The sequence below is a fragment of the Gadus morhua genome, chromosome 14 (assembly GCF_902167405.1).
Source record: "Gadus morhua chromosome 14, gadMor3.0, whole genome shotgun sequence".
In the NCBI taxonomy this organism is placed as follows: Eukaryota; Metazoa; Chordata; class Actinopteri; order Gadiformes; family Gadidae; genus Gadus; species Gadus morhua.
The window spans coordinates 21,287,590-21,302,677 of NC_044061.1; positions in this window are offsets into that span (position 1 = coordinate 21,287,590).

A 15,088-nucleotide genomic window follows, 5' to 3' on the forward strand; every position below is an offset into this window, starting at 1 on the left:
CCTGTCTGTCTACTCTTCATTCAAGATGTTCATAATTCCATTCATATATAAATACACAGTGTGAATAAACACATTGTGTGTGTGTGTATATGTTATATGTAATAAATATGTATCACATATGCTATATGTGTAATATATATACAAATATATGTAATACAACATAGTATACAATATGTGATACATACTAAATGTAATAGTTTAGATAGAATATGTAGTATATTACCAGTATAACAATATATACAATATAGTATATGCGTATAATAATTATAACATAATATATCTGAGACAAAGACATTGGGTAACACTTTATAATAAGGTGCCATAATAAATAGCAAACTAGTCATTACCTAACCCTTAGGGTCGTGTGTTAGGGTTAGGGTCGTGTGTTAGGGTTAGGGTCGTGTGTTAGGGTTAGGGCCGTGTGTTATGGTTAGGGTTAGGGCTGTGTGTTAGGGTTAGGGTTATGCAAACAACTAATATTTAATTACTGATGAAGAAACTATTAACTTGTGCCAAATAGATATTTTAGTAACAATTGACAAATATTAACAAAGGATTAGGTAATGAGTAGTTTGCTATTTATTATGGCACCTTATTATAAAGTGTTACCAGACATTGCTACATGGCAGCATCCTAGGTGGCATACTGGGCTCCTCAGACCAGGAAGTGGTGGTGTTGGAAAACTGGTTTAATTAAAAGTTTGTTGAGAATGATCCATGACCTGGCGCTCCTTGTTGCCATGCAGGAGAGGAGATCCCTCCAGAGGTCTGTGGCGATGGCTGGTTTAACCTTTGACCATTGATTGCTCAATGTGCAACAGCTGTGCAGCCTCCCCCAGCCCCAGGGGCCAATAGCCTGACTTGGGCTGGGGAGGCTGCTTAAACCCGCCATCATCAACTCCACAATATCTATATAATATAGTATAATATATTATAGAGTTGATATATATAGTATAGTAATAATAAATATAATATACTATATTATACATATACAAGCCTATATATAATATAGTATATAATACATTACATATACTAAATACAGATTTGTAATAATCAACCTAATGCATGTTATAATTAATGTTATAATGCACCTAATGCATGTCAAAATCAATGTTATCATGAAGCTAATGCATGTTACTTGCGAATTGTTTTCGACCCTTTTCCGACGAATCAATACGAATTCCAGCGCTCCACTTAGAAGAGACATTGATGTGGTTTCAATAAAATCATGATAAATCACTCTCCCATAGAGGAGATAAGAGCGATCAATTGTAATGACATGTTTATAATAACAATAGTTATAATAACAATATTATTCATAACGTTTCCCAACACTGTATGTTAAGTACAGTGAAATGAGGTGGGATAAAAGCACAGTGTAATGAAAAATACAACAATGTTTATCGCAACCTTTTATTATACCATATGTTAAGTACAGTGTCATGTAACGTTAAGACAACAATGGTTACAACGTTTCATTACACTGCATGTCAAGCAAAGTGACATGACATATAATGTATAACCTGTTATGATAATACTATGATAGTGTTGGGTGAAGTGTTCAGCCTTGCAGTGGTATCTGGGAACGGGTTGAAGTCGGGTCCATCAGCGATCACGCACTAAATCTATTTATAAACCTGCTCTCTTGCTGTTGGTTTGCCTTGTTTGACAACTGGCCTGTCTGCCTAATGAGAACTGCTGTGCCTACCTGTGTGTCTGGCTGCAGCCTGCCTGTCTTTTTCCAAACCTGTCTGTCTCTCTGTCTACGTGTTGGACTGCCTCCCAGTCTGACCCCCTGCCATACCTGTCTGTCTGCCCTACCATGCGTGCCTGTACTTGTTTGTCGTCTACCATCTCTGTTTGCCTATCTGACTGTCTACCCTTCCGTCTGAGTGCCTGCATGAATACCTACCCGTCTGTCAGTCAGTCTGTCTACCTGTTTGACCACCAACACGTCTGCCCGTCCGTCTGTCTGCCTACCTGTCTGTCTGACCTGACAGCCAGAGGAGAGCCGGCTCGCTCAACCAGTCCGAGGGCTTCAATCTATTTTTAAACGGCGCAATGTCTCTCAGATGAATCATTAGACAACAGGCTGTTTAAGTTCTGTTGAAACACGCCTCAGCAGGTGGGGCTCGGACGTGACTCAGCTCCCACCGCCACATGGCAAACACTCATTACCCGGTATGACCGCCCTGCCTCTCCTCCCCTCTCCCTCCTCCATGTGGTCTGATAAGCAGGGATGAGCCCTAGACGTATCAGGCGCTCCAGGGAGACCCTCCCATCACAGAGTCCACGCTGGCCACAGTCGGCGGGCGGCTGCACGAATACACCGGCAGAGAGACACACCCAGAGACAGACAAACCCAGAGACAGACAGACCCATAGACAGACACACCCAGAGACAGACGGACCCAGAGACAGACATACACAGAGACAGACTGACCGATAGACCAGGAAACAGACATACCTATGGACACAGACAGACCTTTGAAGACATTGCTGGGAGTGAATGACTATCTGCTAATAAGCCGGCTAGGAGGAGGGGTTTAGGTGTGCTGCTAGGGGAGGCTAGGTAGGAGGCTAGGTAACAGTCGTACCTGGAGGCATGCTGCCAGGTATCCATGTCACAGCATACCTGTAGGAGTGCTGCTGGGACTCCATGTCACAGCATACCTGTAGGCGTTCTGCTAGGAGTGTAACAGTATACCTGTAGGCCTGCTGCTAGGAGGCCTACGGGTAAAAGCCGTACTAGTGTAAACAGAACAGGCCCAAGCTAAACACTCTCACACTACAGCAAACACACCCTATCGCAATAACTAACCAGCACTCAGGCCAGGCTAGCTCAAAGTTCCCCCATTGGAGGGACAGTAAGTGACCAGCACTCAGGCCTTGTGTGTCTGTATGTGTGTGTGTGTGTGTGTGTGTGTGTGTGTGTGTGTGTGTGTGTGTGTGTGTGTGTGTGTGTGTGTGTGTGGATGTAGGTGTAGGTGTGTAGGTAGGTGTGTGTGTGTGTGTGTGTGTGTGTGTGTGTGTGTGTGTGTGTGTGTGTGTGTGTGTGTGTGTGTGTGTGTGTGTCCAAACAAGAAAAGGAAGCCAACAGCCAAGTGGAGCTTCACACATGTGGAGCCACAGACAGGTGGAGTGAGAAATCTTGGGCTGTTCCTGGGGAACCATTCAGGGTGTATGCTGGGTGGATGATTGACAGGAGGACATCATTATCACAGCATACCTGTAGGAGTGCTGCTGGGAGTTCATGTCACAGCATACCTGTAGGCGTTCTGCTAGGAGTCTATGTAACAGTATACCTGTAGGCCTGCTGCTAGAAGGCCTACGGGTAAAAGCTGTACTAGTGTAAACAGATCAGGCCCAAGCTAAACACTCTCACACTACAGCAAACACACCCTATCGCAATAACTAACCAGCACTCAGGCCAGGCTAGCTCAAAGTTCCCCCATTGGAGGGACAGTAAGTGACCAGCACTCAGGCCTTGTGCGTCTGTATGCGTGTGCGTGTGTGTGTGTGTGTGTGTGTGTGTGTGTGTGTGTGTGTGTGTGTGTGTGTGTAGGTGTGTGTGTGTGTGCGTTTAGGTGTGTAGGTGTGGGAGTGTGTCAGTGTGTAGGTGTGCGTGTGTGCGTGTGTGTGTGTGTGTGTGTGTGTGTGTGTGTGTGTCTCCACCTGTCCACAGACAGGTGGAGTGTGAAATCTTGTTCCTGGGGAACCATTCATGGTGTAAGCTGGTTGGATGATTGACAGGATGACATCATTAGCATCCTGTCTAGCATGAAGAAGGTAGCTTAAGTTCTGTAACCAGCTAGCTAGAAGAAAGTAGCCTCCCTGCGTGAGCAGCAAGCTTGGGAGAAGCTCATGTCTGCTACCCTTTCTACCAGTTTGCCTACCTGCCTCTGACTAACTATCTGTGTCTGTGTCTGTGTCTACGAGTCTGACAGAGAGTTGTGCTGGTACTGTCTGTCGTGACAGAGAGTTGTGACGGTTCTGTCTGTCGTGACATAGAGTTGTGATGGTTCTGTCTGTCGTGACAGAGGGTTGTGGCAGTTCTGTCTGTCGTGACAGAGGGTTGTGACGGTTCTGTCTGTCGTGACAGAGAGTTGTGACGGTTCTGTCTGTCGTCACATAGAGTTGTGATGGTTCTGTCTGTCGTGACAGAGGGTTGGTGACGGTTCTGTCTGTCGTGACAGAGGGTTGTGACGGTTCTGTCTGTCGTGACAGAGAGTTGTGACGGTTCTGTCTGTCAGGCCAGAAAGCTAGAGACAGACAGATGTTATATAATACTATACAGCAGGGCTATTCAACCTCCTTAACAAGTGGGCCGAAAAGGAAAACCACTGGGGGTTCATGGGCCACACAGAGTAAAACTACGTCAATGAATCGCTAAAAATAAATCGTACTTCAAGTAGTGTTAACTTAATATATTGTGGTATCCGGCTTGGAGAACGTGCCGTGATTCAGGAAAACACGTGGCAACGGTTGGTTTAAGCCGACTTCGGCGTTTATTGCAATTATCAAAGACAGAATAAGGGTGCGCTTGGGTCTCCGTGAGCCTCAAGCCTCTGCAGTCCATGCGTGTCTCTGCCTCTCCCGTGCTCTTGGTCTGGACCTCCACTTAAAATGGCCCCTCTGTTTTCGGCCAGGTGTCCCCAAATCACCCTGATTGGGGGGAAGGACCAGGTGCTCTCCGTCGCCGGCTGGTGGGTGGGGGTGGTACACCCCGTCCTTCACGGTCCCACGGGACCATTCAGGCCGAGGCTTCAGGGGCGGGATGCCACACTCCCCCCCCGTTGCTCAAGCCCCTGGTCTCTGGGGAACCCACCCAGACAGGCATCCCGACGTGACAGGGCGTCGGCGTTGGCATGCTCGCGGCCCGGTCGGTGGTCCACCCGGAACCGGAAATCCTGGAGAGCCAGGAACCACCGTGTCACCCGGGCGTTTGTATTCTTGGCCCCCGCCATCCACTTCAGGGGGGCGTGGTCGGTGACTAGGGTGAACTCCCTCCCCAGGAGGTAGTAGCGCAACTTCTCCAGGCACCATTTAATGGCCAGGGCCTCCTTCTCCACGGTGGAGTAGTTGCGCTCATTGGGGAGGAGCTTCCGGCTGACGCAGGTTATCGGGTGCTCCTCTCCGGCCCGGACCTGGGACAAGACCCCCCCAAGTCCCACCTCCGAGGCGTCTGTGTGAACAATCACAGGGAGGTTAAAGTCAGGTGTGATTAGTACCGGTTCTGAGCACAGGGCCTCCCGGAGCGTCTTGAACGCCCGGTCCGCCGCCTCTGACCAGGTGACCCGGTCCGGCAAGGCCTTACGGGTTAGGTTGTTCATGGGGCTGGCCAGCGTGGCGTACCCGGGAATGAAGCGCTGATAGTAGCCCACCAGCCCCAAGAACGCCTTTACCTGCTTCTTAGTCCTGGGTTGCGGCCAGGCCCGTATGGCGGCTACCTTGCCTTCCTGCGGCCGCACTGTCCCTTTCCCGACCCGGTACCCCAGGTACGTCGTCTCCTCTCTCCCGAGGCGACATTTGGCAGGGTTGGCGGTGAGGCCCGCCTTGCGCAGCTCTCCCAGCACGGCCCTCAGCTGGCGGACGTTGATATCCCAGCTGGGGCTGTAAATGATGATGTCATCAATGTATGCCGCCGCGTAATCCTGGTGGGGCCTCAGGAGCTGGTCCATCATCCGCTGGAATGTGGCTGGGGCGCCGTGTACCCCGAAAGGGAGGACGGTGTACTGGTACAGTCCCCCCGGGGTGGAAAACGCCGTCTTTTCCCGGGCCGCACGGGTCAACGGCACCTGCCAGTACCCCTTGGTCAGGTCCAGGGTCGACAGGTACCGCGCCGGGCCCAGGCGCTCGATAAGTTCGTCGACCCGGGGCATGGGGTAGGCGTCGAACTCCGATGCCTCGTTCAGCCGCCTGAAGTCGTTGCAGAACCTAAAGGTTCCATCCGGCTTGGGCACCAGGACCACCGGGCTGCACCAGGCGCTGCGTGACTCCTCTATCACTCCGAGCTGCAGCATTCGGCGCACCTCGGTCCGGATGGCCTCCCTCCGGGCCCTTACCCGTATGCCGGGCGCCGTCCGGATGTCGTGGTGGGTGGCGGCAGTCCTCCCCGGCAGGTCGGAGAACACGTCCCGATGCTGGAGGATGATATCGTCCAGGTCGTGCCTCTGGGCCGGGCTGAGGTCCTCCCCCACCGGGACCTCCGGGATCTCCTGCCGGGCCGCCAGGGACAAGGGAGCGGGGTCGGCGGGTGTCTGCTCCCCCCCCCCTCCACTGCTTCAGGAGATTGATGTGGTATAGCTGTGTCGGCTTCCGCCTCCCTGGCTGGCGGACCCGGTAGTTCACCTCGCCCACGCGTTCCACCACCTCGTAGGGTCCCTGCCACTTGGCCAGGAACCGGCACTCCGCCGTGGGGACCAGGACCAGGACCAGTTCCCCTGGCTGAAAGGTCCTCAGCTGGGCTCCTCGATTATAGACCCTCGCCTGGGCCTGCTGCGCTTGCTGGAGGTGCCCCCGGACGATGGGCCACACCCGGGCCATGCGGTCACGCACCTGCTCCACGTGGTCCACGGTGGTGCGGTGGGGGGACGGCTGGCTCTCCCAGGCCTCCTTGGCGATGTCCAGGATCCCGCGGGGCCTCCGCCCGTACAGCAGCTCGAAGGGGGAGAACCCGGTGGACGCCTGAGGGACCTCCCGTACCGCGAACAGTACGTGGGGTAGTAGTTGGTCCCAGTTCTTCCCGTCGGCCTGCATGGCCTTCTTGAGCATCTGCTTAAGGGTCTTGTTGAATCGCTCGACCAGGCCGTCCGTCTGGGGGTGGTACACCGAGGTCCGGAGCTGCTTCACCTGCAGGAGGCTGAGGACCTCCTTCATCACCCGTGACATGAAGCACGACCCCTGATCGGTGAGCACCTCCTTTGCTATCCCCACCCGGCTGAAGAGGAGTATAAGTTCACGGGCGACGGCCTTGGCGGTGGCGGCGCGCAGGGGAAGGGCCTCGGGGTACCGGGTGGCGTAGTCAACTAGCACCAAAATATAGCGGTGGCCCCGGCTGGTCTTGGGAAGGGGGCCCACGATGTCTAAGGCCAAACGCTCGAAGGGGGTCTCGATGATGGGCATGGGAATGAGGGGGTGTCTAGCGGTGGCCCGGGGGGCTACCCGCTGGCACTCGGGGCACCCCTGGCAGTGGCGCTCAACATCCCGCTTAACCCCCGGCCAATAGAACCTGGCTAGGACCCGCTCCCGGGTCTTGTCCATGCCCAGGTGGGCTCCCAGGAGGTGGGTGTGGGCCATAAAAAGCACTTTACTGACGTAGGGACGGGGCACCACTAGCTGTTCCCCTCACTCCCCCCTCCCCGGAGGCTACTCGATACAACAGACGCCCCCTGGTGCTGAAGTACGGGTGTGGTGTGTGACTCACCGAGTCTCGGGCCTGCCCGTCATGAACCAGGACGTGGCTCCAGGCGTGCTTGAGGGCCTCATCCTGGAGCTGAGCGGTGGCGAACTGGCCGGGTCGGGACGAGCCTTCCCCCCCCCCGGGTAAGAAGTCCGAGAACTCAGTGAGGGGGGAGCTCTCCGGGTCTTCCGGCGGGTCTGGCTGCTCGGAGGCTGTGAGGGTCTCCGTGGTGTCGGGGGTAGGTTCCGGTGTCTCGCTCCGGACGGGACCTCTCGCTGTGTGCCCCGGGGTCCCCGGTGGGGAAGGTCCGTTCCCCTCCGATTCCTCGTCCTCCGCCGTCAGCTCCCCCGGGGATGATGGACGCCGGGTGGCCCCGTAGGCCTGCCGAACCCCCCCCGCCCCTCTGCGGGGAGGGCCTCTCCAGCTCCGTAGCTCCCGCGTCGGGTCCCACAGCCGGTGGAAGATCGGGCAGTCCCTCCCGATCAACACGGGGACCGGTAGGTGGGGGACAATCCCCGCCCTGATTGTGAACACCCCGTTTGGGGTGCGGACAACCACGTGGCACGTGGGGTAGGTCCGGGTGTCCCCGTGAACGCAGGCCACCTCCATAGGTTCCCCTGCCTTCCCCCCCGCCAGGTCGGGGCGAAGGAGGGTAACCGCACTGCCAGTGTCCAAGAGGGCCTGCGTGTCCCGGTTCATGACCCGCGCCGGGATCGTCGGACTACCCGAGGTTCCCTGCGACCAGCAGGTCGCCAACATGCAGGTGTGATCCACCCCCGGATCTGCGTATGCTGACGGCATCGATACATCCCGTCCCCTCGGGCAATAGCGAGCGATGTGGCCGGGCTGGCCGCACCCGAAGCAGCGCCGCACCTCCTGGTTCACCGGTACTGCGCTCGGTGGGGTGGAGCCGGGAGCCGGGGTCCTGACAGGGGGTCCCCTTGGGTCTTGGCGGGGCTCGGCGCGCCGGGGGGCTGGGGCGGGTCTAACGTTCAGGAGCTGGGCCACCTGCCAGTTCTCCAGCTGTAGGACCAGGTCGTCCACGGTGGCAGGATGATGGTGGGCCAGCACGCGGCGGGCGTCCGGCGGGAGTCGCCGCAGGGTGTGGTCGATAATCACCCGGTCGATGGGGTTGGGACCCTCTCCCGTTGTCAGCCACCGCTTCACCAGCTGGCTGTGCTGCGCGATCTGTGTGCGCACAGCTCCCTGCGCGTCAAACCGCCAATCCTGCGCGCGCTGTGCGCGCGCCGCGAGGTTGTGCCCGTAATAGGCCAGTATGGCCTGTTTGAGCGCCGGGTACTGGCGGGCGACGTCCGCCGGCAGGTCCTGGCTCGCCTGCTGGGCGGGTCCGGTGAGGAACGGCGCCACTATGTGCGCCCACTGCTCCTCTGGCCAGGCTTCCCTCTGTGCGGTCCGCTCGAATACCTCGAGGTAAGCCTCCACATCGTCCTCCGGTCCCAGCTTAGTGAGGCGGCTGGTCGGGGCGGCGGTCGGCGCAGCGCGGACGGCGTGCTGAGTCAGCCGCAGCACAGCCTCGCGGAGCAGGGCGAGGCTCTCGGTGGTCTCCCGCTGGTGTTGCTGGGCAGCCAACGCCGCGGCTCCGTCCGGGTTCTGTATGGTGGGGTAGTAGTAGTGGGAACGCTCAGAATGCCTGCATTCTCCACCATATGTGGTATCCGGCTTGGAGAATGTGCCGTGATTCAGGAAAACACGTGGCAACGGTTGGTTTAAGCCGACTTCGGCGTTTATTGCAATTATCAAAGACAGAATAAGGGTGCGCTTGGGTCTCCGTGAGCCTCAAGCCTCTGCAGTCCATGCGTGTCTCTGCCTCTCCCGTGCTCTTGGTCTGGACCTCCACTTAAAATGGCTCCTCTGTTTTCGGCCAGGTGTCCCCCAATCACCCTGATTGGGGGGAAGGACCCGGTGCTCTCCGTCGCCGGCTGGTGGGTGGGGGTGGTACACCCCGTCCTTCACGGTCCCATGGGACCGTTCAGGCCGAGGCTTTAGGGGCGGGATGCCACAATATATAGTACTATTACATGGAATAAACTTGTCAGACGCATTCATTCCTTCTTCACTTTTAATCATATCATTATAAAAGATTTCGTTCTCACATATTTTGGACACGTATTTAGAATTCCACAATGTGGTTTGAATCATCACAAAACAGAACTACTGTACATATGAGACATTTTGAGCCAGTGAGTCAGTGAGAAAGATTGCACTGCCTTGTTTGCCTAGTTTGGCTCATCCTGAGACACTCATGCAGCTTCTCATAGGTCATGGAGCAACGTGCCCTTGTTCTGATGGCATTCATATGAGAAAAGCTAGACTCATACGTATCGGTTGAGCCAAACATTGTCAGAACAGTGATGCCAGTTCCTGATTGTGGGATATTGATACTGGCTAGTATCAATGGCTACACACAGAAACCTGATTTGCATGCAACTATGTTTCTCCTTTATTTTATTTATTTTTTGCATGCAACCTCTTGCGGGCCAGAAAACAATTAAAAAGGGGCCGCTAGTTGAATAGGCCTGCTATACAGCAACAGAACAACACACACTTTGACCCTAACACACAAACTCTATACAGCTCAACATGCACACACATACACACTAACCATAACACACAAACTATACACAGCAAAACGCACGCACGCACGCACGCACGCACGCACGCACGCACGCACACACACACACGCTCCACTCCTCCCCTGATCTATCCCCAGAGAAGCTTTGCGCCGGGTCCTTTGCCATGGTTACCGCTAGCACACGTCAACCAAAAATATATATAACATCATGAACAATTGTGAAATGTCTTTACAAGTTTAGACAAGAGACCTGAGTTATGGTGAGAGAGTTTTGGTAAGAGAGATATGGTGAGAGAGTTTTGGTAAGGGAGTCAGGGTAAGAGGTCTTGTGAGAGGGTTTTGGTAAGAGAGATAAGGTAAGAGAGATATTGTGAGAGTTTTGGTAAGAAAGATAAAGTAAGAGAGATATTTTGAGAGTTTTGGTAAGAGAGATATGGTGAGAGAGTTTTGGTAAGACAGATATGATGAGACCTACTGTAAGAGATATTATGAGCGAGATATGGGAATAGAGTAATGGTAAGATAAATATGATAAGAAAGTTATGGCGGGAGAGATATGGTGAGAGAGTCATGGTCAGAGAGTAATGTTAAGAAAAATAGGTTTCAACAGATTGTCTGAAATGAGGTTAAGGTTCATGCTGATGTCATTGATTCAAAAATGTCTCCCCCACGCAGTCAGACCTCCGGAAATCTGCAAGCAATGGAGACCTGAAGATCAACAAGTTATCGCTCGTGTCTCAAGGAGTTTAGTTCCAGGTGTCAGGGAGAGGAGGAGAGGAGAGGAAGAGAGAAAGAGAGGAAAGGAACTGAAGTCTAGTTGTCTCTACCTCCTCAAATTGCCCCTCACACACACACTTACACAAACTGGCTACGAGGGTTCTGACCTTTAACCCTGGAGAGGGTTAATCTAGAAGAGTTGAGCTAATGAGTAACATCTCAGAGGCCATGAAGGTCAAAGGTCAAGTTGAGTGGTTGTACTAATATGAACAAAAATCTCTCTCACACACACACACACACACACACACACACACACACACACACACACACACACACACACACACACACACACACACACACACACACACACACACACACACACACTTTCTTCGACTTTCAACTCCCAAGGATCAGCTGTTAATTAGGGTTAGTGAAGGTAAGGTTAGGTTAGTTAAGGTTAGCCATAGTGAATAATCTAGTTCTTGCTCAATTACGTAACGACCACGTTTCTAGGCTCCACAACTCCAACCTTGCTGAAGATTGATATCAACAGCCCATGATTTGGTGAGTTGGAGCCTGATGAAGAATAATTGATTTTGGGACACTCTTCTTGACAGAAATGTATTGAATTTACCAGGCATATATTCAATGAGACAATTTCCCCTTTTCCACCGACAGTACCAGCTCAACTCGCCACGACTTAGCATGGCACGACTTGGTTAGGTTCCAGGCACGTCGTGTTTCCATCTAGAAAGTACCTCTTCAACGGTGACGGGTCGTCATAGCACAGCATAGCATAGTACAATAACATGCATGTACACCAACTTTCTAGATCACTAACACACTAGTATCTTTATATTCTAGATACGCTAACATGCTAGTAAACTTACATGCTAGGCAACCTAACATGCTAGTATACTCTGACCTGCTAGAACACTAACAGTCTAGTCCCTTAACATACAGGTACGCTACATGCTAGGTACTCTTACCTAGATCACTAAGAAAATGGTACCTTAACATTCCAGATATGCTAACATGCTAGGTAAACTCACATGCTAGTACACTCAAGTGTTAGAACATTAACATGCTCGTACACTAACCAACTAAATAGACACCCAACTTCACACATAAAGGTACCAGCTGGGTTTCAACCCAACGCCTTTTGGCTGAATCTTTGAATCGCCTGACTACAGACAGATTGAGTACATCTCCTAATAAATAATATCAAACATCATAAAGTTATTGGCAGCCCTTCTGGCTCTCATTGTGTCCATGTTCTACCGCTCAGGTACACCCAGCAGGTTCAAACAAACCAAAGAATTCTTCTTGAGCTATTGTATTTGCAAGCTCTTGGGACTGAACAGCGAACAGAACACATAAAACACAGCATGCAAGGCCGGCGTGTGGACTCCTGTATTCTCGCTCCCTCGTTTACATGTGGAACATGAACTGTTTTCATGCTTAAAATAAAAAATGAATAAATAATCGACTTGCTACAACTGTGCCACTTGCCCCTGTGGTAGTTATCGTACAGTGATTGTGATTAGTGATGATTGTACATTGTGTGATAATCATCGATGGTGTTATATTGGTAGGATGTGCGTTGGTCATCCTACAATTGCACATTGTTTTATTGTTATCGTATGGTAAGATCACGGTGTGTGTTCGTTATAGTGGGTGGTGCGTACATTGTGTAGTTAGTTATCCTACTTTCGCATCGTCGCATATTGTGTGATAATGATACATTTTCTGTATTTATTTTCTATGTATGTCTTTACTATTTTAGTAAAGACATACAGTCATAATTATAACTAACTGTATCATAGTGTCTTGCTACTGCCTGGGGGGGAGTGAACCCAAATACATGAAACAGAATCCAGAATCCATGGTGTTGTAAATCACCAAAAGGTTATACTAAAGGGAACTATCCCAATATCCTGCCATTCAAAACGGTACAATACCTTTTATTTTTATTACCTTTTATTTTATTAGCACCGGTACTTTAAGAATGAGCATATATATGAGCCATATTTCCTATGTGTTGCTTAGGTGTGCGACCGCGGGACCGCAGTGTTGTGTGCGCAGCGCTTTGTATTCACTCCCTGCAGGCATTGTGGGCATGTCATCAGTTATTTTCCCTCATATGCTCTCAGCTTTTATTTGAGAACCAGAGGCCCTTTCTCTCTAACTGATGGCACATAGTCTTTGACTGAATGAAGCTTATTTCATTCACCAAGCAGAGTGGAGGACATGACATGATGTTTTTTGCTTGCTATAATCCTAGAGAGCCCAGGCAGGTAAACTGATCATTGGCAGAAGACTTAAAATATTACTTTGAAGACTTGTTTAGCTGCAAAACACAGGATATTTTCAATGTACTACTTCGCCAAATGTGGAGTCAGTCTTCATTCATTGCAGAGCTTCTTTTGACATTGCTCTCGACGCTAAGCTCTCCGCCACACGCGGCGGACGGACAGGACTACACCATGCTGTCAAAGGTCATATTTAAGTTGGGAAATGCACATTATGATTGACATTTCTTACAATGTACTATGAAGAAACTAACAATTTGTGCACAAAGTATAATTTGTCTCAGAACCACAAAGTAAAAATGACGCTTTTTAATAAGTGATCTGGCTGCAAATATATAGAGATAGTTCAAAGAAAATTATAACTCACTGACCGGGATTTAAAGGGGACTTATTATACCACCAGGTGTGAGTGTGATTAGCCTTACAAGCCGTTTCGAAAATCTGCCTAATATGACATCACTAGTGGGTGTGTCCACCTAGATCTGTGCTGGATAGATGAGCAATGTTTACTTCAGTCCACTGGGTAGGCTGGTAGATAGATCTATCCAGCACAGATCTAGGTGGACACACCCACTAGTGATGTCATATTAGGCAGATTTTCGAAACGGCTTGTAAGGCTAATCACACTCACACCTGGTGGTATAATAAGTCCCCTTTAACTATTCAAAGTAATCGATTACATAATACTAATTATATAAAAAACATATTCATTGTCAAAAGCACACCTAAATTTATTTAAAAAAAAAAAGGAAAGCACAAAGTCAAACATATAACATACATTGAACACAAAATAATTACAAATAAATGACATTAACTCAAAGTCTCCCACTTCATGGCGATGAATCTGCACACAACAGTAGGGAAAATATGACGCCAAACTAATCATTGCACCAGCTTGGCGGAACTCAGTGTTCCTGATGTTTTAGGCGTTTGCCTTGGTATCGTTTAAGTATCTGCATCGAGAGATTTAAGGCAGGTATCATATCAAAGTCATAATTCTGGTAACATGACAACACTAGTATAGTGGGCCAGGCAGGTGGGAGAGGTAGCAGGCAGCATCAGCGGGTTCATACAGGCAAACTAGGCAATTTCCTAGTTTCCAAAAAAAAAAAAAGTGGGCCAATCAGGAGCCCACTTATAATAATAAAATAAAGGTGTCAATCACTCTGCACCCGCCTCCCTCCCCCAGCTCTCATACAAAATGAAAGCAGGATTACTAGCAGAAGCAGTCAGGGCATGATGGTAGAGCAGGCAGGCTTGAGGGACAGGCTGACAGGTAAGACAGGCCGGCAAAGAAAAGTAGGCCTGGCAGGACAGGGCAAACAGGTAGACCGGAAGGCAGATGGGGGGCCAAAGAGTTGAACTGGACACAGGGCAAACAGGGACTAGCAAACGTCGGTCAAAGTTCAATAGAATATTCAAAGTATACCAACCAGGGTTGGTATACTGCATTCTGATGATGAAGAAGATTTCTCTCAGGTGTGTGGGCAGGGGGGTTTTGAATGGATGACGTTATCAGGAAGCGGGAACTGGAAGCCATGCCGCCAACACATACGCATATACACAGACACGGAGAGGGAGAGAGAGCGAATGGCTGCTGGTAGGAAGCAGAAGTGCCTGGCACAACAGACCTGTCCTTCCTCCTTCCTCCATCCTCCCATCGACGACCCGGTGAAGGCGCACGTCATTAGAACATATTAATGCTGATAGTTGTTACGGTGCAGTCATATGTTGGTCACCAATTTATGCAATAAACGGTCTTGTTGGGAATGCAATGCAATGTAAATGTTTGTTTTCAAGCCTATACTGGTCATGGTGCTGACTAATGGTCATGGTGCTTACTAATGTTCAAGGTGGAGCTCATAGTACATGCTGAGAATATATGGGTCATGGGACAGTCCAGGTTTCTGTTGAAACATGCGTCACTTAAGCCTAACCCACGCACGCGCACACACATACACATACACACACACACACACACACACACTGTCGCTCTCTCTCTCACACACACACACACACACACACACACACACACACACACACACACACACACACAAACACACACAC